Raw genomic sequence first — 26,321 nt, forward strand, 5'->3', positions numbered from 1 at the left:
AGTGACTATTTTGCATAGGCATAGTTTTTGACCATGGATATACATTGAAGGGTAAATTAGAATATCTACACTTAAGAAGCTCTATTTAATAGAGGAGACCAAATACATCAACAAGTATTGTAACAGAGGTATTAACTGCTATATCATAGATAGGTCCAAAGTGCTTTGGGAACACATGGAAAGGTAAAATTAGTTTGCTTGTAGAGTAGGTGTGGTGGGACCAAGGAAAACACCATAGGAAAGATAAGATTTATAAACTGAACCTTGAAAGTTTATAAGAGCTCACAGGTAGTTCAAACAGCGATTGATATATATATGTATATATGCACATGCATACATACTGAGGGTCAAAAGCCGTGTATAGTTACCTTTTAATGATGCTGTACACACTATGTAGCTATAAATTTAATTAATTTGATACCATAATTGACATTTCAGGAGAGAATGTGATTTCATTAGGGAAGGCAATGATTTCTTTAATTCATTTTGGAAAACTTTTAATTTTGAAATATTATAGATTTAAAGGAAGTTGCAAAGATAGTACAAAGAGTTTCTGTGTATTCTTCACCCATCTTCTCCCAATGGTCACATCACACATAATTATAGTACAATATAAAAACCAGGAATTTAATATTGGTATAATGTATGTGTATAGCTCTGTGCCATTTTAACTCAAGTATAGATTTGTGTAGCCACCACAACATCAAGATAACAGAACCATTCCGTCACCACAAAGACCTCCCTCATGCAACCCCTTTATTATCACATGTACCCGCCCCCTCCAACTATCCCTAACCTCTGAAATCCACTAATCTCTTTTCCATCTTTATAATTTTTTCATCTTGAGAATGTTATATAAGTGGAATCACCTTATGTGACCTTATGAGACTGGCTTTTTTCACTCAGAACAATGCCCTTGAGATCCAACCAAATTGTTGCAAGTACCTATATATATTGCTGTATGTTTTTCTCTCAACATTACTCTAGCTGCATTCCTAACTGTTGATAAGTTGGGTTCTCATTTTCATTAAATTCAATATATATTTTTATGTCCCTTTAGACTTCTTTTTGAACCCATGGATTATTTTGATTCCCAGTGTTTGTAGCTTTTCCTGTAACCTTTCTTTTACTGATATTGATTTAATTCCATTGTGTTCAGAGAACATACTCTGTATGATTCCAGTTCTTTTAAAATTTGTTGAGGTATCTTTTATGACTCAGGATAAGGTCTGTTTTGGTAGATGGTCCATGGGTACTTGAAAAGAATATTTGTTCTTCTGTTGTTGGGTACAGTGTTCAATAAAGGTCTCTTAGCTCCTGTTAGCTGATATCTTTGTTGAGTTCTTCTCTAGTCTTGTTGATTTCTAATTGTTCCGTCAATTACTGAGGGAGGACGTTTAAAGTCACTAACTGTAACTATGACTTTATATCTCCTTTCACATCTATCAGTTTTTTTTTTTAATTGAAGTATAGATGATTTACAGTGTTGTGTTAGTTTCAGGTGTGCAGCAAAGTGATTCTTTTTCAGATTCTTTTCCATTGTAAGTTATTACAAGATATTGACTTTAATTCTCTGTGCTATGCAGTAAATCCTTGTTGTTTATCTATTTTATATACAATAGGGTGTATCTCTTAATCCCAAACTCCTAATTTATCCCTTCCTCCCCATCCCCTTTCCCTTTGGAAGCCATAAGTTTGTTTTCTATGTCTGTGAGTCTGTTTCTGTTTTGTAAATATGCTCATTTGTATCATCTTTTTAGATTTCGTATATAAGTGATGTCATATGATTATTGTCCTACTCTGTCTGCCTTACTTCAATTAGTATGATAGCCTCTAGGTCCATCCATGTTGCTGCCAATGAGATTATATCATTCTTTTTTATGGTTGAGTAATAGTCCATTGTGTAGATCTCAATCTCTTTCTCTCTCTCTCTCTCTCTCTATCTATATATCACTATATACATCTCACATCTTCTTTATCCATTCATCTGTTTAGATTGCTTCCATATCCTTGGCTATTGTAAATAGTGCTGCTGTCAACATTGGTCACCCACCCTCTCTTCATCCAAATATCCAATCCGTCAAGGAAGAAGTCTGTGAAATTGGGCGTGAGGGTAGAGAATGGCATTTCCTAAATCAGTTTTGGCTCTGGGCGTTAAATGTGGGTGGAACCAGAAGGAGGGTCCAGTGCTAGGTTTATGAAAGCAGGAAACAAGACATCTTGATGTTAACTATCATCACAACTGCTGCAGTTCTTGCTGGTTCGACTTCGTTCATTCTTCCCTGGAGGTAGGGACTTGCAGGGGGCAGGGGAGAAGCTGAAAGTATGGAATGTCAGGGCTTCTTGTGCAAAAAAGTGGGTCAGGAGTGGGGGTGGGCTGGGGGGATGGGAGGAATGGGGGATGGCTAAGCCCCCACATGTTCTGGGGAAGGCCCACACAGGAGAAAGACGGATGGGCCAGGACTATGTACTTGGAAGTACTGGCTATGCCCCTGGGACCCTGACTCTTACCGGGGTGTGAGCCTGGCAAGTTGGTTTTACTTTTCAGTTGACACTACCCTGTCCTAGGCTCTGGGCTAGGCCATGAAGTGGGGAGGGGGGTGCTTGGCAGGAGCAAGATGGAGGGGAGGAGAGGAGAGAGGGGGGTCTGCCTGGAATGCTTTGGCCTCACCCACCCCATGCTCCAGTCTAACAGTGACTGAAGGAAGGAACCCACCACCATGGGCAAAGAGAAGACCCATATCACTATCATCAGCCATGTGGACTCTGGCAACTCCACCACCACCACCGGGCATCTCATCTACAAGTGTGGAGGGATCGACAAGAGGACCATTGAGAAGTCTGAGCAGGAGGCAGTGGAGGTAAGGCACCCGCGGTGTCTGTGTCTAGGACTGGTGGGGAGCTGGAGGAAGGATGTCCAGCTCCTGGGTGGGTCTGGTGGCAGAGCATGGACAGCAGGGTGTGCTGTCGGGTCTAAGGCACCGCTGAAGTTGCCAAGCTAGACCCCTCTGCTCACCATTGATGCTGCTCTACTCACTGCCATCCCTCTGTAGATGGGTAAGTGCTCCTTCAAGTACACTTGGGTGCAGGACAAACTGAAGGCAGAGAAGGCAGAGAGAGAGCAGTGGCATCGCCACTGACATCTCCCTGTGGAATTCTGAGACCAGCAAGTACTACATCACCATCATCGATGCCCCGGACCACAGGGACTTCATCAAGAACATGATCACGTGCACCACCCAGGTAAAGCAGCCCATGTTCCCAGGGGCCTTCCTATGGGGGAGGGGAGGTGGAGGGAGGGAGGAGAGGTTCAGAAGGGGAGGAAACTTAGGCTTTATTTCTGGGACTTGGGGAAGGTCAGTATCATAAGCCTTAGAAGGTTTTCCTCACCCCATACCAATCATCAATTCTGAAAGAACTGGAGGAGGACAGACTCTAATGAGGAGGCTTGGACACCGTCCCCCTTTCAGGCTAGGGCAGGGACCAGGTTTTCTGACACCCAGACAAGTAGGTCACTTGGGGTCCAGGAGGAAGGAACTAAAACCTCATGTGTGCGACTGGGTGAGAGTTTAACTGGAAGGTGGGACCTCTGTGCACAGCAGCAACCAAGGGACCCACGAATTTGTCCACTTTTGGAGAGCATCCCATCCCGTTCCATACGTTCCCGGAGCTTTACCAAGGGGCCTGGGCCTGCCTGAAGCTCTAGCGTCTTCCCAGCTGGTCCAGCGCTCCCTCCCCTAACTAACCCCTTGACCCCGTGGTGTCTGTGTCCTGCAGGCTGACTGCGCAGTGTTCATCGTGGCCGGCTGCTGGGCGAGTTCGAGGCGGGCATCTCCAAGCAGGGGCAGACCCTCAAGCACAGGCTGCTGGCCTTCACCTTGGGCGTGAAGCAGCTGATCGTGCCCGACAACAAGATGGACTCCACCGAGCCCGCCTACAGCTCCGCGCGCTTCCAGGAGATCATGGAGGAAGTGAGCACCTACATCAACAAGATCGGCCTCAGCGGTCTTTGTGACCATCTAGGGCTGGCACAGCGACATGCTGGAGCCCAGCACCAACGTGAGCACGGGCTGGGTCCGTGGGCGGCCGGGCAGGTGGGCAGCTGGGGCGGGTCCTGGTCCTAGTCCTGGTCCTGGGGTGGGCACCCAGGTAGCCACGCCCCAGGCTCACCTCTCTGTGCTCCGCATCCCCATCCCCGCAGATGCCTTGGCTCAAGGGCTGGAAGGTTGAGTGAAAGGAGGGCAGTGCCACCAGGGTGACTCTGCTGGAAGCTCTGGGCTCCATCCTCCCTCCCACTTGCCCTGTCAACAAGCCCCTGAGGCTGCCTCTGCAAGACTTGTACAAGATTGGAGGTGAGGTGACAGGGCTTCTATAGGAATGATGGAGTTGAATGAGCTCTGGTGTCTGATTTGCCAGGGTTCAGATCCTGACTTGTGAGCTGGGATAAAATGCCAAAGCCCCCAGCATTTCCAGTTTACCTGATACATAGCATAAATAGCCAGTCATCAGATTCAGTGCTTCCTACCATTGCTGCAGGTGACCTTGGTCCTTGATCCCAAGAACCAAGGAACCTCCCAGGAAGCCAGTTCTCACTGGGTGGGTCTAGAATTGTTGTGACTGCCTGCCCTTCTCCTATTGCACAGGTATCGGCACTGTGCTCGTGGGCCGTGTGGAGACCGGCTTCCTGAAACCCGCATGGTGGTCATCTTTCCTCCAGCAATGTCACCACTGAGGTCAAGTCTGTGGAGATGCACCACGCGGCCCTGCCTGAGGCCCTGCCCGGTGACAACGTGGGCTTCAACGTGAAGAATGTGTCCCTGAAGGACGCGGCCACGTGGCCAGAGACAGCAAGAATGACCCCCCAAATGGAGACCCGTAGACTTTGTGGTACAGCTAAGCGCCTGGGGAAGTCAAGGGCCTTGGCGCTCGTCGGTGGTGGAAGTGCTTGTTAGGAATTAGTCCTGAGGGACTTCCCTGGCGGTCCAGTGGCTACGGCTCAGGCTCCCAATGTAGGGGGCCTGGTTGGATCCCTGGTCAAGGAACTAGATCCCACATACTGCTAACTAAAGTTCCCAACATGCTATGAAACTAAAGTTCTATTTTAAGGCCCATAGATAGGCTTTGAAGTGTTTCCCTACACAGGGCTCTATCTCATCCTTCTCCCGTTTCCCTCAAACGTAAAACTATATTACAATGGCACAGTGTCAGTAGGTTAGTCCAACACTACCATGTCCGTCCCTCTCACCCACCCTCTCTTTAATATGTATTTTTTTAACTAAAGTATAGTTGATTTACAGTGTTGTGTTAGTTCAGGTGTGCAGCAAAGTGATTCAGTTCTCTCTATATTATCTAACTATATCTATATCTATTCTTTTTCAGATTATCTTCCATTACAGGTTATTACAAGATATTGACTATAGTTCCCTGTGCTATGCAGTAGGCCTTTGTTATTTATCGATTTTATATATAGTCATATGTATCTGTTAACCCCAAACACCTAATTTATTGCTCCCCCCCACCCTCACTTTTCCCTTTGGTAACCATAAGTTTGTTTTCTATGTCTGTGAGTCTGTTTCTGTTTTTTAAATAAGTTCATTTTTATCATTTTTTTTAGACTCCACATATAAGTAATGTCATATGCTGTTTGTTTTTCTCTGTCTGACTTCCTTCATCTTAGTATGAAAATCTCTAGATCTATTCCTGTCCTCTCCTCCTCTCCATTCTGTTCCTGCCCAGCATGCCCCTCCCCACTTATAATGGAAAAGAATCTGAAAAAAGAATATATATACATACATATACATAGATATATGTCTGCATCACTTTGCTGTACACCTGAAACTAACACAACACTGTAAATCACCTATACTTCAATTTTTTTTTTAAAAAAACTGATAGATATGAAAGGAGATATAGACAAGTCACAGTTACAGTTAGAGACTTTAAACCCCCTCCTTCAGTAATTGATGGAACAATTAGAAATCAACAAGACTAGAGAAGAACTCAACAAAGATATCAGCTAACAGGAGCTAAGAGACCTTTATTGAACACTGTACCCAACAACAGAAGAACACATATTCTTATCAAGCACCCATGGACCATCTACCAAAACAGAACTTATCCTGAGTCATAAAAGATACCTCAACAAATTTTAAAAGAATTGGAATCATACAGAGTATGTTCTCTGAACACAATGGAATTAAATCAATATCAGTAAAAGAAAGGTTACAGGAAAAGCTACAAACACTGGGAATCAAAATAATCCATGGGTTCAAAAAGAAGTCTAAAGGGACATAAAAATATATATATTGAATTTAATGAAAATGAGAACACAATTTATCAACAGTTAGGAATGCAGCTAAAGTAATGCTGAGAGAAAAACATACAGCAATAAATATAGGTACTTGCAACAAGTTGGTTGGATCTCAAGGGCATTGTTCTGAGTGAAAAAAGCCAGTCTCATAAGGTCATATAAGGTGATTCCACTTATATAACATTCTCAAGATGAAAAAATTATAAAGATGGAAAAGAGATTAGTGGATTTCAGAGGTTAGGGATAGTTGGAGGGGGCGGGTACATGTGATAATAAAGGGGTTGCATGAGGGAGGTCTTTGTGGTGACGGAATGGTTCTGTTATCTTGATGTTGTGGTGGCTACACAAATCTATACTTGTGTTAAAATGGCATAGAGCTATACACATACATTATACCAATATTAAATTCCTGGTTTTTATATTGTACTATAATTATGTGTGATGTGACCATTGGGAGAAGATGGGTGAAGAATACACAGAAACTCTTTGTACTATCTTTGCAACTTCCTTTAAATCTATAATATTTCAAAATTAAAAGTTTTTCAAAATGAATTAAAGAAATCATTGCCTTCCCTAATGAAATCACATTCTCTCCTGAAATGTCAATTATGGTATCAAATTAATTAAATTTATAGCTATGTAGTGTGCACAGCATCATTAAAGGGTAACTATTCATAGCTTTTGACCCTCAGTATGTATGCACGTGCATATATATACATATATATCTATCTCGCTGTTTGAACTACCTGTGAACTCTTATAAACTTTCAAGGTTCAGTTTATAAATCTTATCTTTCCTATGGTGTTTTCCTTGGTCCCACCACACCTACTCTACAAGCAAAGCTAATTTTACCTTTCCATGTGTTCCCAAAGCACTTTGGACCTATCTATGATATAGCAGTTGATACCTCTGTTACAATACTTGTCAATGTATTTGGTCTCCTTTATTAAATAGAGCTTCTTAAGTGTAGATATTCTAATTTACCCTTCAATGTATATCCATGGCCAAAATCTATACCCATGCAAAATAGTCACTGAATAAAACCAAGTAATGAAAACCGCATTTAATAAGTTACAGAAAAGGATAAACTATGAAACTATTCTATAATCTTTCATTCTAAAAGTCCAAGCAAAGTCTTGAAGGGAAAAAAAAAGACTGATTTTGGATAATAATAGACATTAACTATTATCTCTCATTTAAATATATTTTAGTACTTTGATATCAAAAATACTGAAATTTTAAGTAAACTTTATTCCTAAAAGAATATTCTTTAAAACTCCACTGCCAGGATAGCTAAATACACCTCTATCATACTGAGTCTTCTGAAGATACCAACTATAAACTCAGTGCAAAACAAAACAAAATAGAACAAATAAACAGACAAAAATGTACCTGAAATTACTGGAGAGTGACCAAAAGGAAGAGGGAAATCAGCACTTGGACAAAGGGAAAGGAAACTACCATGGTGAATTTCCTGTTTTTATGACTTTTAACCTGGGGGTGCAGGCAGTGCCTAATGGTGTTACTAAAAGTATTTATTAAAACTCATAGATAGTCCTTGTAAACTGAAGAACTAGAAGAAAGAATTTAAGAAACTGCAGCAACTGGATAGTGAAAAGGGAATTCTAGAAAAGACAGATAATCAGAAGAGACCCCAATAGCCAAAGCAATCTTGAGAAAGATGAACAAGCTGGAAGCATCACATTTCTTAATTTCATACTATATTACAAAGCTATAGTTATCAAAACAGTACTGGCATAAAAACAGACACTTAGATCAGTGGAACAACAGAGAGCCCAGAAATAAATCAGTAGTCATGCATGACTTTGAGCTGTTCAAGAATTCAGTTAAGGAAGTATCTGCAAATGTTGTGGAAATAAGAAGAGAACTAGAATTAGAACTGGAATCTAAAGATGTGGCTGTATTCCTGCATTCTCATGTTACTTTAATGAATGTGGAATTGCTTGTTATAGATGAGCAAAGAAAGTGGTTTCTTGACATAGAATCTACTCCTGGTGAGATGCTGAAGATGGTTGAAATAACAACAGAGCATGTAGAATATAACATAAACTTAAGTTGATAAAGCAGTGTTTGAGAGAATTGACTCCATTTTTGAAGGAGTTCTACTGTGGGAAAAATGCTATCAAGCAGCACTGTATGCTCCAGAGACATTGATCGTGAAAGGATGAGTCAATCAATGCAGCAAACTTCATTGCTGTCTTAGTTTTAGAAACTGCCACAGCCACTCTAGCCTTCAGCAAACACCACCGTGATCAGTCAGCAGCCCTCAACATCAAGGAAAGACCCACCACCAGCAGAAAGATTACAACTTGCTGAAGGCTCAGCTGATAGCATTTTTTAGCAATAAAGTTCGTTGTTAAATTAAGGCATGTACACTGTTTAGACAATGTTATTGTACACTTAATAGACTACAGTATAGTATAAATATAACTTTTATATTCACTGGGCAAAAAATTTGTGTGACTCACTTTATTGCAATATTTACTTTGTTGCTGTGGTCTGGAAACTGAACCCATAATATCTCCAAGGTATGCCTGTATTTTGCATATAATATCCAGAGTTTTTAGCTGTACTTAATGAAAGGAATAGCAAAATGTACATTTGCTCCATTTTTGTGGAAGCTGAAGTCTAAGAATTTTCTAATCCACTTTTTTTGAATACATAGTTTATTAACATGACACAAACTCCAACAAAGTATAACAAATTATATCGTAAAACGTCTCTTTTTTCTTATTCTTCTTCTGCCATATTTCTACTCTGCCTCCGTCCATAGTTTCCTTTTTATCCCTTCTGAGTTATTTATGCTTATATGAGGAAATGATAAATACAGATTATTTTTATCCCACCTTTTTTACATAAAAGGTGGTCTAATATATACATTGTACTGATCCTTTTCCTCCCCTCTCCATTTAGCTATATATTTCAGAGACCATTTTATATCAAGGACATAAAGAGCTTTCTTGTACTTTTTGTTTTTTTAAATTAATTAATTAATTAATTAATTAATTAATGTATTTTTGTCTGCATTGGGTCTTCATTGCTGCATGCGGTCTTTCTCTAGTTGCAGTGAGCAGGGGCTACTCTTCGCTGTGGTGCGTAGGCTTCTCATTGCGGTGGCTTCTCTTGTTGCGGAGCATGGGCTCTAGGTGCACAGGCTTCAGTAGTTGCAATGTGCGGGCTCAGTAGTTGTAGTGTACAGGCTTAGTTGCTCCGCAGCATGTGGGATCTTCCCGGACCAGGGCTGCTCAAACCCGTCCAGGAAGCAGATTCTTAACCACTGTGCCATCAGGGAAGTCCTCTTGTTCTTTTTTATAGTTCCAGAGATTCCCACTGTATTAGTAGAAGACAGTGTTTTAATGGTATTTTCTAAATTATGTTGGTAAACTGTGAATTTCCTCAGAAGTATTAATATCTTTTTATAATACATAATCTACCAGTGTTTATTCTTAGTTAAACTGTCAGATGTTTGGGAAAGTTGGAGCCAGCTTGTGTGTTTTTCCTTCTAGAATTGCTTACATGTAATATGTTTATTTTGAAGATTAAAACATTTGTCATATATATATATTTTTTGTATACTGTGTTTTCCAGATGATCTCAAGGATTCCATGATTCTGACGTCTTAGGAGAAAAAGAAAAACGCCAAGTCTAATTATGGGAGTTACAGAAGTGTTTAGTGTTTCTAATTGCAAGAAAGTGTTATGCAAGATTTGGATGTTTTCTTTCTACTTTAGAAGAATGCCAGTAGGTGTAGGCTTTCCCTGGGCTCTCATGCCTTCCAAGGGCATGTCTCATGGAGCCTACAGTCAAGTGCTGTCCATCTAAACCAATGTTGTGATTTGTATGAGGTCTTTGGCAAAAACAATTTTACAAGATTTGCCAGCTCACATGAATTAATCCAACCTAACCATCTGGTAAGAAATTAGAAGCTTCTGATTGAAACATAGAAAAAGCAGTTCACTTGTCACAGATAGGGAAACTACAAAGAAGGAAACTAAAAGTTTCGAGAATTTTTCTTCAGAGGAGAGTTCTCTTTTTAGGTTTCTTGGCAACATTCTCACAGGTTTTACTGTGATTGCTGTCTGTGAGACTTACCCCCTGATGGGAGAAAGGAAAGAATCAAGATTGTAACTTTTCCTCCTATTTCTACAATTACCATAAGGAGTTAATGGTATAACTGGAGGTAGCTGAATCAGAGTATAAGGATTTGGTTTATTTTAATGCAGTCATATTGGTAAGTCAAATGGTTAGTAGAGAGTATGATAGCCATACTCTCTACTAACATACAAGGTAGCCATCAATAAGCATTACTAAATAAATAATGCCAAGGAAATTAAGCAAGCTGCTTTGGAAGTATCAACTTAGATCTTAATTGGCTCAAGACACTTGTAGCTGACATACAATCTTTTTTCACTTTTTGTTTTTATTAATGAAATCAAGACTTTTGCTGAGGGAAGGTGATCCTAGACCCAACTCTGCGATAAATCCTAATTAGCCCAAGCCAGTCACTTGCCAGTGTTTGTCCTAGCAATAGGCATGTGATATAATTTTGACCAGTGAAATATAAAAGGGAGTGTTATTGATTTTATTTTGTTGTTGTTGTTGTTTGTTGTTGTTGTAGTTCTTTTTTTTGCCAAAGGTTTCCTTACACAAAAAGAAATCCTTAGGAAGAAACAGGCTTTCTTATTCCTGGAAATGTGTCAGCTACTTTGTCTGATCTTGACTGAAGACAAAGCCAGTTCTCTGAGGATGGCAGCGTGGCAAATGGGAAGAATTCGAGACCTTGATAATGTTATCAAGCCTAGAATTTACCAACTCTGGAGCCTTGTTATATTCCATTTATGTGACATAATGAATTCTCTATATTTTTTGAATTATTGTAATTTACGTTTTCTTTTATTTACAAACAAAAGCATGCTAACTGATAAAACATCTTAATGTGCTACATTTGAACAAAAGAGCAGTGATAATTCATTTGTGAAAGTGCATATATTCAAACACACATTGGTCATGCAGATTTGCACAAATGACAGTTGACTAAGTTTCCATTTGATAATTCCATTTCTCCCCTGAAGAAACATGGATTTTGAACTAATGTACAATTATTTGATAAATATAATGTTACAAGTTCAGAAGTTACTTACAGATTTTGAAGAATGAAAGACATACTATTACATTATTTTGCAATCCTCTGGATATTTCTGAATTACCAAACAGTATAACTTATTTTCAAGAAAATCTGAAAGTGTTGAAGGAGATCTCTGTTCATCAAGAAAACATAGTTTTCGTAAACTTTTCAGACCAAGTTTATGAATCCTTGGGTTACAGTGGAGTTTCTGACTATGTGATAAAACCCTGAGATATGTTTGAACCAATTTGCTCTCTGAAAGTATATTTTCTTATGAATTTACAGAACTCAAAATTGAGTGCTACTGATGTAAATCTGAAACCAGAATTGAGTTCTGACCCATGAACATTTCTGTAGTTCCCCAGAAGAGTTCAGTTCAATCTCCTAAATATCACCGTTTTTAATGATTAACCATGGCTGATCAATGACTTTTGAGGGTGGCAACAGTCTTTTCTAAGAAGTCTTCCTTGTTGAAATTACAGCATATTACTTTTAAGCCAGTATACCTTTTCAGCAGCCTTGGAAATGTCACAGCCATTAAATCAAGGTATGATTTAATTCTATAGGGGATTATATTGAAAAGCTGAAACTGAAGAAGCAGCAATCAAGGTGGCCATGATATTAGACAGACAATAAACATTTGCATAGAGAGCCAGAAATAGGAAAAATGCATTTAGTTACATTATTCATTACAAAAAGCAAAGAAATGGCAAGCATCTTATTGACATTGTAGAGGAGAAGTTTATAAAATTTCTTGGTGAGGAGGAGGGTCAAGGTGGCAGAGTAGAAGGACATGCTCTCACTCCCTCTTGCGAGAACACCGGAATCACAACTAACTGCTGAACAATCAATGACAGGAAGACACTGGAACTCACCAAAAAAGATACCCCACATCCAAAGACAAAGGAGAAGCCACAGTGAGATGGTAGAAGGGGTGCAATTACAATAAAATCAAATCCCATAACTGCTGGGTGGGTGACTCACAAAATGGAGAACACTTATACCACAGAAGCCCACCCACTGAATTGAAGGTTCTGAGCCCCATGTCAGGCTTCCCAACCTGGAGGTCTGGCAGTGGGAGGAGGAATTCCTAGAGAATCAGACTTCGCTAGTGGGAAGTAGGATTTGATTGCAGGACTTCGACAGGACTGGGGAAACAGATATTCCACTCTTGGAGGGCACACACAAAGTAGTGTGAGCATCAGAACCCAGGGGAAGGAGCAGTGACCCCATAGGAGAGTGAACCAGACCTACCTGCTAGTGTTGGAGGGTTTTCTGCAGAGGCGAGGGATGGCTGTGTCTCACTGTGTGGACAAGGACACTGGAGGGTAGAGATTCTGGGAAGTACTCCTTGACATGAACCCGCCCAGAGTCCTTCATTAGCTCCACCAAAGAACCTCTGTAAGCTCCAGTGATGGGTTGCCGCAGGCCAAACAACAAAGAGAGACCCAGCCCCACCCATCAGCAGACAAGTGGATTAAAGTTTTACTGAGCTCTGCCCACCAGAGCAACAGCCAGCTCTACCCACCACCAGTCCCTCCCATCAGGAAACTTGCACAAGCCTCTTAGATAGCCTCATCCACCAGAGGGCAGACAACAGAAACAAGAAGTACTACAATCCTGCAGCCTGTGAAACAAAAACCACATTCACAGAAAGATAGACAAGATGAAAAGGCAGAGGGCTATGTACCAGATGAAGGAACAAGATAAAACCCCAGAAAAATAATTAAATGAAGTGGAGATAGGCAACCTTCCAGAAAAAGAATTCAGAATAATGATAGTGAAGATGATCCAGGACCTCGGAAAAAGAATGGAGACAAAGATCGAGAAGATGCAAGAAATGTTTAACAAAGACCTAGACGAATTAAAGAACAAACAAACAGAGATGAACACTACAATAACTGAAATGAAAACTACACTAGAAGGAATCAATAGCAGAATAACTGAGGCAGAAGAACGGATAAGTGACCTGGAAGACAGAATGGTGGAATTCACTGCTGCGGAACAGACTAAAGAAAAAAGAATGAAAAGAAATGAAGACAGCCTAAGAGACCTCTGGGACAACATTAAACGCAACAACATTCGCATTATAGGGGTCCCAGAAGGAGAAGAGAGAGAGAAAGGACAAGAGAAAATATTTGAAGAGATTATAGTCGAAAACTTCCGTAACATGGGAAAGGAAATAGCCACCCAAGTCCAGGAAGTGCAGAGAGTCCCATACAGAATAAACCCAAGGAGAAACACGCCGAGACACATAGTAATCAAATTGGCAAAAATTAAAGACAAAGAAAAATTATTGAAATCAGCAAGAGAAAAATGACAAGTAACATAAAGGGGAACTCAATAAAGTTAACAGCTGATTTCTCAGCAGAAACTCTACAAGCCAGAAGGGAGTGGCATGACATATTTAAAGTGATGAAAGGGAAGAACCTACAACCAAGATTACTCTACCCAGAAAGGATCTCATTCAGATTCGATGGAGAAATCAAAAGCTTTACAGACAAGCAAAAGCTAAGAGAATTCAGCACCACCAAACCAGCTCTAAAACAAATGCTAAAGGAACTTCTCTAAATGGGAAACACAAGAGAAGAAAAAGACTTACAAAAACAAACCCAAAACAATTAAGAAAATGGTAATAGGAACATACATATCGATAATTACCTTAAACGTGAATGGATTAAATGTTCCAACCAAAAGACACAGGCTTGCTGAATGGATATAAAAACAAGACCCATATATATGCTGTCTACAAGAAACCCACTTCAGACCTAGGGACACATACAGACTGAAAGTGAGGGGATGGAAAAAAATATTCCATGCAAATGGAAATCAAAAGAAAGCTGGAGTAGCAATACTCATATCAAATAAAGAATGTTACAAGAGACAAGGAAAGACAGTACATAATGATCAAGGGATCGATCCAGGAAGATTATAAATTATAAATATATATACAATTACATTGTATATATATTATATATACAATTATAAATATATATACAATTATATTGTATATATAAATTATATATACAATTATAAATATATATGCACCCAACATAGGAGCACCTCAATACATAAGGCAACTGTTAACAGCTATAAAAGAGGAAATTGACAGAAACACAATAGTAGTGGGGGACTTTAACACCTCACTTACACCAGTGGACAGATCATCCAAACAGAAAATTAATAGGGAAACACAAGCTTTAAATGACACAATAGACCAGACAGATTTAATTGATATTTATAAGACATTCCATCCAAAAACAGCAGATTACACTTTCTTCTCAAGTGCGCATGGAACATTCTCCAGTGTAGATCACATCTTGGGTCACAAATCAAGCCTCAGTAAATTTAAGAAAATTGAAATCATATCAAGTATCTTTTCTGACCACAATGCTATGAGATTAGAAATCACAGGGAAAAAAATGTAAAAAACGCAAACACATGGAGGCTAAACAATACGGTATTAAATAACCAAGAGATCACTGAAGAAATCAAAGAGGAAATCAAAAAATACCTAGAGACAAATGACAATGAAAACACGATGATCCAAAACCTGTGGGATTCAGCAAAAGCAGTTCTAAGAGGGAAGTTTATAGCTATACAAGCTATACTACCTCAGGAAACAAGAAAAATCTCAAATAAACAATCTAATCTTACACCTAAAAGGACTAGAGAAAGAAGAACCAACAAAATGCAAAATTAGCAGGAGGAAAGAAATCATAAAGATCAGAGCAGAAATAAATGAAATAGAAACCAAAAAACAATAGCAGAGATCAATAAACTAAAAGCTGGTTCTTTGAGAAGATAAACAAAATTGATAAACCATTAGCCAGACTCATCAAGAAAATGAGGGAGAGGACTCATATCCATAAAATCAGAAATGAAAAAAGAGAAGTTACAACAGACACCACAGAAGTACAAAGCATCCTAAAGACTACTACAAGCAACTCTATGACAATAAAATGGACAACGTGGAAGAAATGGACAAATTCTTAGAAAGATATAATCTTCCAAGACTGAACCAGGAAGAAATAGAAAGTATGAACAGACCAATCACAAGTAATGAAATTGAAAACGTGATAAAATATCTTCCAACAAACAAAAGTCCAGGACCAGATGGCTTCACAGGTGAATTCTATCAAATATTTAGAGAAGAGCTAACACCCATCCTTCTCAAACTCTTCCAAAAAATTGAGAGGAAGGAACACTCCCAACCTCATTCTATGAGGCCACCATCACCCTAATACCAAAACCAGACAAAGATACTACAAAAAAAGGAAAATTACAGACCAATATCACTGATGAATATAGATGCAAAAATCCTCACCAGAATACTAGCAAACAGAAACCAACAACACATTAAAAGGATCATACACCATGCTCAAGTGGGATTTATCCCAAGGATGCAAGAATTCTTCAATATATGCAAATCAATCAGTGTGATACACCATATTAACAAGTTGAAGAATAAAAACCATATGATCATCTCAATAGACACAGAAAGAGATTTTGACAAAATTCAACACCCTTTATGATAAAAACTCTCCAGAAAGAGGGCATAGAGGGAACCTACCTCAGCGTAATAAAGGCCATATATGACAAACCCACAGCAAACATCATTCTCAATGGTGAAAAACTGAAAGCATTTCCTCTAAGATCAGGAACAAGACAAGGATGTTCACTCTCACCACTACTACTCAACATAGTTCTGGAAGTCCTAGCCATGGCAAACAGAGAAGAAAAAGAAATTAAAGGAATACAAATTGGAGAAGAAGAAGTAAAACTGTCACTGTTTGCAGATGACATGATACTATATAGAAAGAATCCTAAAGATGCCACCAGAAAACTACTGGAGCTAATCAATGAATTTGGTAAAGTTGCAGGATACAAAATTAGTGCACAGAAATCCCTTGCATTCCTATACACTAATGATGAAAAACCTGAAAGAGAAATTAAGGAAACACTTCAATTTACCATTGTAACAAAAGAATAAAATACCTAAGAATAAACCTACCTAGGGAGACCAAAGACCTGTATGCAGAAAACTATAAGACACTGATGAAAGAAATTAAAGATGATACCAACAGATGTAGAGTTATACCATGCTCTTAGATTGGAAGAATCAATATTGTGAAAATGACTATACTACCCAAAGCAATCTACAGATTCAATGCAATCCTTATCAAATTACCAATGGCATGTTTTACAGAACTAGAACAAAAAACCTTAAAATTTGTATGGAGACACAAAAGACCTCGTATAGCCAAAGCAGTCTTGAGGGAAAAAAACGGAGCTGGAGGAATTAGACTCCCTGACTTCAGACTATACTACAAAGCTACAGTAACCAAGACAATATGGTACTGGCATAAAAACAGAAATATAGATCAATGGAAAAAGATAGAAAGCCCAGAGATAAACCCATGCACCTATGGTCAACTAATCTATGACAAAGGAGGCAAGGATATACAATGGAGAAAAGACAGTCTCATCAATAAGTGGTGCTGGGAAAACTGGACAGCTACATGTAAAAGAATGAAATTAGAACACTCTCTAACACCATACACAAAAATAAACTCAAAATGGATTAGAGATCTAAATGTAAGACTGGACACTATAAAACTCCTAGGGGAATACATAGGAAGGACATTCTTTGACATAAATCACAGGAAGATCCTTTTTGATCCACCTCCTAGAGTAATGGAAATAAAAACAGAAATAAACAAATGGGACCTAATGAAACTTCAAACCTTTTGCACAGCAAAAGAAACCATAAACAAGATGAAAAGACAACCCTCAGAATGGGAGAAAATATTTTCAAACGAATCAACGGACAAAGGATTAACCTGCACATTATATGAACAGCTCATGCAGCTTAATGTTAAAAAAATAAACAACCCAATCAAAAAATGGGCAGAACACCTAAATAGACATTTCTCCAAAGACGACATACAGATGGCCAAGAAGCACATGAAAAGCTGCTCAACATCACTAATTATTAGAGAAATGCAAATCCAAACTACAATGAGGTATCACCTCACACCAGTTAGAATGGGTATCATCAGAAAATCTACAAACAACAAATGCTGGGGAGGGTGTGGAGTAAAGGGAACAATCTTGCACTGTTGGTGGGAATGTAAATTCATACAGCCACTATGGAGAACAGTATGGAGGTTCCTTTAAAAACTAAAAATAGAATTACCATATGACTCAGCAATCTCACTACTGGGCATATACCCAGAGAAAACCATAATTCAAAGAGACACATTCACCCCAATGTTCATTGCAGCACTATTTACAATAGCCACGTCATGGAAGCAAACTAAATGCCCATCGACAGATGAATGGATAAAGAAGTAGTGGTACATATATACAATGGAATATTGCTTAGCCCTAAAAAAGAATGAAATTGGGTTATTTGTAGAGATGTGGATGGATCTAGAGACTGTCATACAGAGTGAAGTAAATCAGAAAGAGAAAAACAAATATCATATGTTAATGCATATATGTGGAACCTAGAAAAATGGTACAGATGAACTGGTTTGCAGGGCAGAAATTGAGACACAGATGTAGAGAACAAACGTATGGACGCCAAGGGGAGGAAGCGGCCGGGGGTGGGGGTAGGTGTGGTGGTGGGATGAATTGGGCAATTGGGATTGACATGTATACACTGATGTGTATAAAATGGATGACTAATAAGAACTTGCTGTATAAAAAAATAAATAATATTAAATTTAAAATTCAAAAAAGAATTTCCTGGTAACAGTGCAATGATAGATAATAATTAATTTTGATGTTTCCATTGTTAGTAATTTGTTATATAAAATAGTGTAATTGATTTTTTAATTCAATGTGTAGCCTATATTAATTTATTTGAATAAATGTTATCATATTTGTATGTCTATAAATCACTTTAACAAAAACAGTTGTGATTTTGTTTCTTTAACCCTGTTTTCCATCATCTTTTGTCTTCTTCAACCTTGAGGTTTTCAGGAATCTAACTTTTCTAATTTGGAAATGTCTGCTGTATATTTACTTTTTTTGGGGGTACAGTTCTCATATTACTGCTAAAAAATCCATTTCTTTGAATAGCTTTAAAAAATAAAAATTTTCATGGAGAATGTATGTATACATGTGTTCCACTTTTGGAAAAATTGGGCTTTGCATATAATCTTTTAGCAAATGCCACCTGAGCTATTGTGATATAATAAATACATATTTGGTTTCTGTCCCTAGCTCCTGGCACAGCACTCCTAAAACACTTGACATTTCCTGAATGATAGAGATGAGAGGAACATGTGTGTTATTCAATAATAAGCCCCTTTTAACCATACCTGATTTATGCTAATGAGGTGATAAAAGATGGAACTTGGTTGCCAGAGGAACCAGCCATGTGACTGGAAGATTAGAACTTTCAGTCCCATCCCCTGAGTTAGTCACCAACAGCCAGTGATTTAATCAATCATGCCTATGTAATAGAAACTCTATAAAAACTCTAAACAGAGGAATTTGGAGAGCTCCCACATTCCAGGAGAGCGGTGCACCCCAAAGTCCATGGGGACAGAAACTCCTGTACTCAGGACCCTTCTGGACCTTACCCTATATACCTTTTCATATGACTGTTCATTTGAATCCTTTATTGTAAACCAGTAATAGTAAATAAATAGTAAATAAATAGTAAATAAGCTGGTAATAAGTAAAGTGTTTCCCTGATTTTTTTGAGCCATTATAGTAAATTGTTGAACCTGAGGAGGGGGTCATGGGGACCCCCAATTAGTAACCAAGCCGATAGAAGTGTGGTTAACCTGGGGAACCCAGTACTTGCAGTTGGTGTTTGAAGTGGGGGGCACTCTTGTGAGACTGAGCCCTTAACCTGTCTGCACTAACTCTGGGGAGTTTCAGAATGAATTAAACTGTAGGCCATCTAGTTGGTGTCCTTAGAGAACTGGAGAATCGCTTGGTGTGGAAAACCCATATTTGGCATCAGCAGTGTTATGAGTAGAAAAACAGCTATATATACATATATATTATACATATATAAAATAAAAATATACATATTTTTTACCTTTACCTGGATATCCTATTGGAACCACAAATATAATATTCCTACAGCCAAAGCTCATCATTTGCATTCCTGAAAACCACTACCCTACCTAATATTTCTATCTCTTCAACATTCTTTTCATGGTGATCCAGATTTAAAACCTGAGGCATTTTTGTTTTCCCTTTGCCTCCAGTGTATAATCTGCTTCCAAAATGTATTTTCTGCTTCAGGTGGTATTTTAAGTCCATCAAACACCAAGCATTTATTAAGCCCCTCCTTATATTCATTACCATGCTAGCTATATTGGGGGACACAAAAGAAACATTAAATTTGTTGCAACAAAAGCAACAGAAGGTCACACCCGGGTGGTCTCACCAATTTCCTTATCTGCTGGAATAAGAAGCACCAGTTTTAACTTGTCCAGCCAGTAGTCACCATGTGCATAGATATGACACCATTTCTATTCAGTGGTGCTTAGGAATTAGATGCCTCATTTGTCAGAGGAATTTGTTGCAAGAATCTCAGCACTTTGAAAATGGGCTCAAAGTGTAACAAGAAATCACAGCTCAAAATAACCCACACAGGATCATCCATTATTACATGAAGTATGTACTCATTTCACAAAGTCTAGATGTTAGATTAGGAAACTTCTTTGCTCCACCTGAGAAGACAGTCGAGAGTATGGCTATGAATATTATCACTCCCCCAGCCATGCCTCTTCCCCAAGAAAGCTCAGATTGGGTACATGGAATGCCTTAATTTTTGTATCCAGTATCTGTTATGGACCATTATTTCAAAACTGTCACTCACCAAATCTCTTTTCAAATGAATTTGGGGTATTCTTACCAATTACAATACTTATGCCATTAACTACAGCCTTTACAGGTGAACAGAATTCAGGGTGATGATTACCAGGATAGAGACAACCGGTGAGATTCATGGGATTACATAGGACTGGCACCTTCTGTCTGAGGCTCTGGGACAGAGCAGAGTGGGGATCAAGTTAGATGTTGTAGAGGAGATAACATCTGAATTGACTCTTACGAAACAAGTGTGAATCCCACTCAGTTGAAAGAGATTAGAAAGAGCAATTTAGGCAGAGAGTGTAGAACGTGTAAAAGCTTGAAGATATGAGTGAGCATGACACTTTCAGAGAACTGTAAATTAAGATATGGAGTACGGCATACAAAGTGGAGGAGGGGAGTATAAATGAGGCTGGACTGAACTGGGTGTCACAGGCCAGAGCATGATATGCCATGTTTAAGAGTTCATGAAGGCCATAGGTAATCTGTAAATGATTTAATGAAGGGATGTGACATCATTATATCTATATCTATCTTATAGATATCTATCTATATCTATATTTGCAGTAGACTTTAAAATAAGGGATTGTTAGAGGCCAAGACAAGAAACAGAGAGTGCAAGAGTGCAATTAGGAGGCAGCTGCAACAATCCAAGCAAGAAGTAATGAGTATTAAATAACTGCAGTGTCATTGAAAATGGAGAGAATGGAGGATTCAAGAGGATGGTGGTTCAAAGAGCACAGGAAATGAGAGATTTCAGTTTCTGTCTTAGGCAATGAGAAAACAGTGCTGTAACTTAGGGTATAAATAGCTGATGGAAGGGCCCTGCCCAATTTAGCATGACCAGATTTTCAGAGGGGCAGTTAAGGAAATTTATGAGGTAAAAGTCCCCTGGATTTGATGGCCACTAGAGAATTTCAAGAGAGTGACCTAAGTGAAGTGAGGGGGGAATGTAAGGCAAATTTTAAGAGCTTCAAGGAGTGAGTAGGAGTGAGGAAGTGGAAAATCTGGTTTAGACCAGTTTTATTTTTAGACTTTTGGCAGAGAGAGGACAGTGAAACATGATGGCTGATAGAACGAATAACAGGGTAAAGGGAAGTTTTGTAATTAATTTAAAAAATTATAAATGAGATCTAAGCATGTTTTTAGACTGAGAGGAAGTAGGGAGAGATTGGAGACCAAAGAAGAATTAGAACAATTAAAGAAAGAAGGGTCCAGAAGAGCTAGAAAAAAAAATGGAGACAATAATAAAAATGGTGGGTTTGGTTTTGGGAACAATGACTGTGAATGAATCCTTTTCTCTAAGACAGGAGAGAAGGAAAAGTTGATGTGAGAAAGATAAAAGGAGTTTTATATGGAAAGGAGAGTGTAAGTACGGAAGAATTTAGAGGGGGAGTGACAAGAAGTCCCAGCAGCTCATGTGAACAGTTGCCAACTCCTGGGGATGCACTTCATGCTCATGGAAATGGTTTGGTATAGCAGTTGAGGGGATAAGACTCCGAGTCAGTGAGTGATGACTGACAGCAATGCAAGCATGAGCAAGCGCTCATTTGGTATCAGCATGAATTCATAGAAAACCTCTTAGTATGATTTCAAAAACCTTTTTCAGGGTTCAGCTGGCTGTTAGGGAAAGAAATACAAGGGGAAGACCAAGAGAGCGATTTGACAGTAGCCTCCTTCCTTCTCATTTCTCATGTCCTGCATCCACTCTACATAATGTGTTTCTCAACTCGTTCATGTTTTCCAAGTTTATCAGCAGCTTTGTCTCGACAGTTTGTCACAGTGGTCACCAGTAGAATGCAGTTGTGATGGGCATGGAGAAGCACAGTGTGGTAAGTAAGCCAGATATTGCTGGACAAGGAATCTTCTACATCCCAGCCACATCAATGGGTTTACTCTTTCCTGGATGGAAAACATTTGCTTTTTCCTGCCTCTACACCTTTGCTCTGCCTCTCTCCCAGAATTTCCTTCTTTTTACCATCTGAACATAGTTAAGATCTACCTTAAATGCTCCCTTTGGAAGTCTTCTCTGGTCACTTCACCGAGAATAGATCTCTCATTTCTGAATGTACTATGCACAACTTTCATGGACTTCATCAGGTTTTATATTATTTCATTTATTGTTTGCATGTGTACCATCCTCATTTAGTTTGTGTGATCCTCAGGCAGAGTGGCCATATTTTAAATTTTTTTGTATCTTAGACCAGAGACTATCACAGAATAATTGCTCAATAATATTTATTTTTAAAAAATACAAAATAAACAAAGGAGAACTACCAAATGATATCTTTGAGTTGCAATGGCATAGTGAAAAGACAATGAGTTTAAAGTTAGGCAGCCTTAAATTTAAACACTGTAATCAGATTACTAGCTCTGTGATCTCAGACTAGCTACTTAACCTCTCTGAATTTAACTATAAAGCGGGGATAATAACTGTTTTTACCGACTTGATAGGAAAATTAGAAATGATGTAATCATCTGGCAAAAAACTTGGTAGGTAGTAAATGCTCAGTAAAGAGGTAGCTAATATTGCTATTATTTGCTTTATTCTTTGTTCTTTTATTCTTAAAACTTAAGTAACAGAGTTGCAAAGACCCACATATACACTCTATAGCTTAAATAGTAACGAGAGGAAGCCAGAAACAAACTATTGACATGCTTTAAACTGAACTGGAAGAAACCCAGGACATTCTGTTTATACTCTGGTCTTGGATCTAGTTAGCAACTGACCACAGCTGCTGGATGGAGGCACTGTAAGAACGCCAGGTGCTCCCAACCTCACTGCTCGGTGCAAGTGCTTATCCAGGGGTCCATACTAACAACTCGAAAATGGCTTCATGCACAGATGGTCTGGGCTTCACTTCGTTTAGTTTGTATAGTTGACCAGAGCCAATCTGTCACAGGGAATAATCCTATCCTAACCAGATGGAGGGATCAATTCACCAAGTACTGTCTCTTTCTCATTTCTAACAACTATAACAAGATGAAGTAATCTTTCTATTCAGCAAACATCTTTTACACTAACAATAAATCTCACGGTTACTCTGGAGGAATTCTTTGCTCAGGAGCTCTGGAATTAGTACATGTGTTGTTGGATGAGCAACAGGGAACTGAAGTCTGCCACCCAAAGTGAAACAGGCCACAGGGCAAGAGCAACCGCTGGGGTAAATGGATGCGTGCATTCAGGGAACCACAAGGTTGCCAAGGAGAAATGCACTGTGAGGGGCTATTTAGAATAGAGCAAGTATTTTAGGAAGAGTAAAAAATATCCAATTCTATTTTGCCAGACATCTTTTGTAAATATCTTTCCATCCATGGATGAAAGATTATAGGCAAACAAGTACGCCAATAACTCTTTTCAACAAACACTTCTCTAAACTTGGCTAAGAAACTTAACATTGTCAAGGAATTTGTTGCAAATGGTGTGCTTCTCTTTGCTAATATCAAACAGTCCTGAGCTGGCTAAACCATGCTCTTCTCAGAGTCACATTCTGGGAAGGTGTATGGGTAGAGCTGTGGGTGCAACAAACTCTGTGACTAGATTGCTGGAACTAGTAGCAATAATCTGGGTGGCAGGTGCTGATGGTGCTTTAGGCATTTCCAAAAGGTCATCCTCTGGGATCCCTCCTTCCCAGGCTCAGGTCCTGACACTCTTTTGCATATTCTCTGCTTCAGTTATTCTCAGCTCCTTGCAGTATCTACAGTAGGCTATGCTCCTACTTTCCCCTCCAGCTCCTCTCTGTATGCTGTTTCCTGTGCCTGGACACACCTGCTGTATTTTTCCTCCTGGGTCATTCTTAGTTTTCCTTCAGGTCTCAGAAATGCACTGTGATGGGATGTCAAATCCCTCCCTTTAGAAAGTTTTCCCAGAATACATCCTAAGATACCCGTCCTCTGTTCTATTCTACCACCTGGTATTTCCCCAAACATAGCACAAGTCACATTACATATGATGATTATCTGCTTATTTGTCTGTCTCCCCATTAGTCTAAAACTCCTTAGAGGCAGATGCTGGATCTCGTTCATAGTTAAATTCTCAGTGCCCAGCAAGTTACTTGGGACATGATGGGTGATCAGTAATTGTTTGTTTAACAAATGAATGAATAAATAAATAATTGTACTCCCCAACAGCCTAAGTATACCAAAAGTTGAAATAATGTGTTGGCATAATGCTAAAGATATCAGCCATGAAAGAGGTGAAACAAAAAATTTGGTAGAAATCTTTTACTTTTAAAAAATAGTTCACTTAAAAGAACCTTAATTTACAGAAATAATTCAAGAACAATACAAAGAACTTTTATGTACTGACCCATTTGAGAGTAAATTGTTGATTGGATGCCTCATCATCTCCAAATACTGTATTGTGTATTTTTTTTAAAAAAAGGGCATTTTCCAACTTAAAACACAATACAGAGAATCAAAAAATTAACTTGATAAATAAGCTACCAGGATATATTGCACAGCACAGGGAACGTAGCCAGTATTTTATAATAACTTTAAATGAGGTATAATCTATAAAAACTTTGAATCACTATATTGTACACCTGAAACTAGTATAATACTGAAAACCAACTGTACTTCAATTAAAAAAATAAAATAGAAAGCTAAGTTGGATTACCATCTAATCCTCAGGTCCCCTTCTAGTGCCACAAAGTCCAGTCTAGTCCAGAATCACAGGTTACATTTAGTCATTATGTCTCCTTAGTCTCCTTCAGTCTGGAGCAGCCCTTCAGTCTTTTCTTGGCTTCCATGACCTTGACATTTCCAAAGATTTACAGGTCACTTTTTAAAATCAAATTAAATTTATTTAAAAAAATAATATCTTCCATTCTGGATATGGCAGACATTTTTCATGATTAAGTTAAGATTAGATTGGCAGGAATATCACAGAAATGATGTTGAATTATTATCTTTGCATTTTATCAGATGGCACATGATTTTGACTTGTCCCATTATTGGTGATGTTCATTACTTGAGCAAGGTGGTGTCTGCTAGGCTTCTCTACTGTAAATTTACTCCCCCCTGCCACCCCCCCCAGCATGCCCTCCTACCCCCCCCTCCTTGAAATTAATAAGAACTTCTTGGAGAGTTACTTTGAAACAATGTAATATCTTGTTTCTCAACAAACTTTCCGTGTCTGCCTATCTGTCCATCAGTATAGTTTTCTATCTTCTTTTGTAGACTAAAATTCATTGCTATCATTTATTTTGATGCAAAAAGAGGTCAATATTTGGCCAATGGGAACACTTTAAAGCTGACTTTTGTGTACTTTTGACATATCCACATCACTCTTGGAGCATTTCTTTACTTTCTGGCATAGGGAGATATCCAGGCTCATCTTATACTTTCCTTGCTGCAGTCCTGGAATCAGTCATTTCTCCATGGAGCCCTGTTTCATTTTAAAGGTTTATGGTGTTTATGATATGATAGCCTTTATTCTAGGGGTATTATTTATGCTAGGTGTGCTCATTGCCATTGGGTCCTGCTGCTCCTATACTCTCTCAGTGGACAGATCTAAGGAATTTATAAAAATTCCATTTATATTTTGTCTACATTTATTTACATATCTATATTATTGAAAACCATGAGTTCACAGTGATATCTCCAATTTCAATCTGACACCATAGCATTCTGTCTCATTCTCTTCTTTTCCATATTTGTAACTCGCTTTTACAACACCGAGAATCCTGGCTCCCATTATCTTAAATATGCTTACTTAATTGATCCTTATCCCTTTTATGTAACCAACTTTCCATCTCTGACGCCACATTCTTCCTGTACAGACACCTTCTTTATCCTTCTTGAGCTCTGACATCCCTTGGGTCACTACTGTTGCTATCTCCTCCCATGTTGTAGCAGGATTGGTCAGTATAACCAATAGAGTATGTGACAAGTGATGGTATGTCACCTCTAAGGCTAGATCATTAAAAAACAATTTCTTGGCTTCTGCCTCTCTCTTTTGGATCATTTGCTCTGGAGAGAGGCCCACATAGTGAGGAACTGTGGTCTCCAGCCAACAGT

The 26,321-nt window shown here is 38.8% G+C and overlaps 1 pseudogene; it reads left to right on the forward strand.

Annotated features, from left to right (window-relative positions):
* Positions 1-2,720: 2,720 nt before the first annotated feature.
* On the forward strand, positions 2,721-4,879 carry LOC118899078 (annotated as a pseudogene).
* Positions 4,880-26,321: the final 21,442 nt, after the last annotated feature.

This window comes from Balaenoptera musculus, chromosome 8 (genome assembly GCF_009873245.2).
Source record: "Balaenoptera musculus isolate JJ_BM4_2016_0621 chromosome 8, mBalMus1.pri.v3, whole genome shotgun sequence".
NCBI lineage: Eukaryota > Metazoa > Chordata > Mammalia > Artiodactyla > Balaenopteridae > Balaenoptera > Balaenoptera musculus.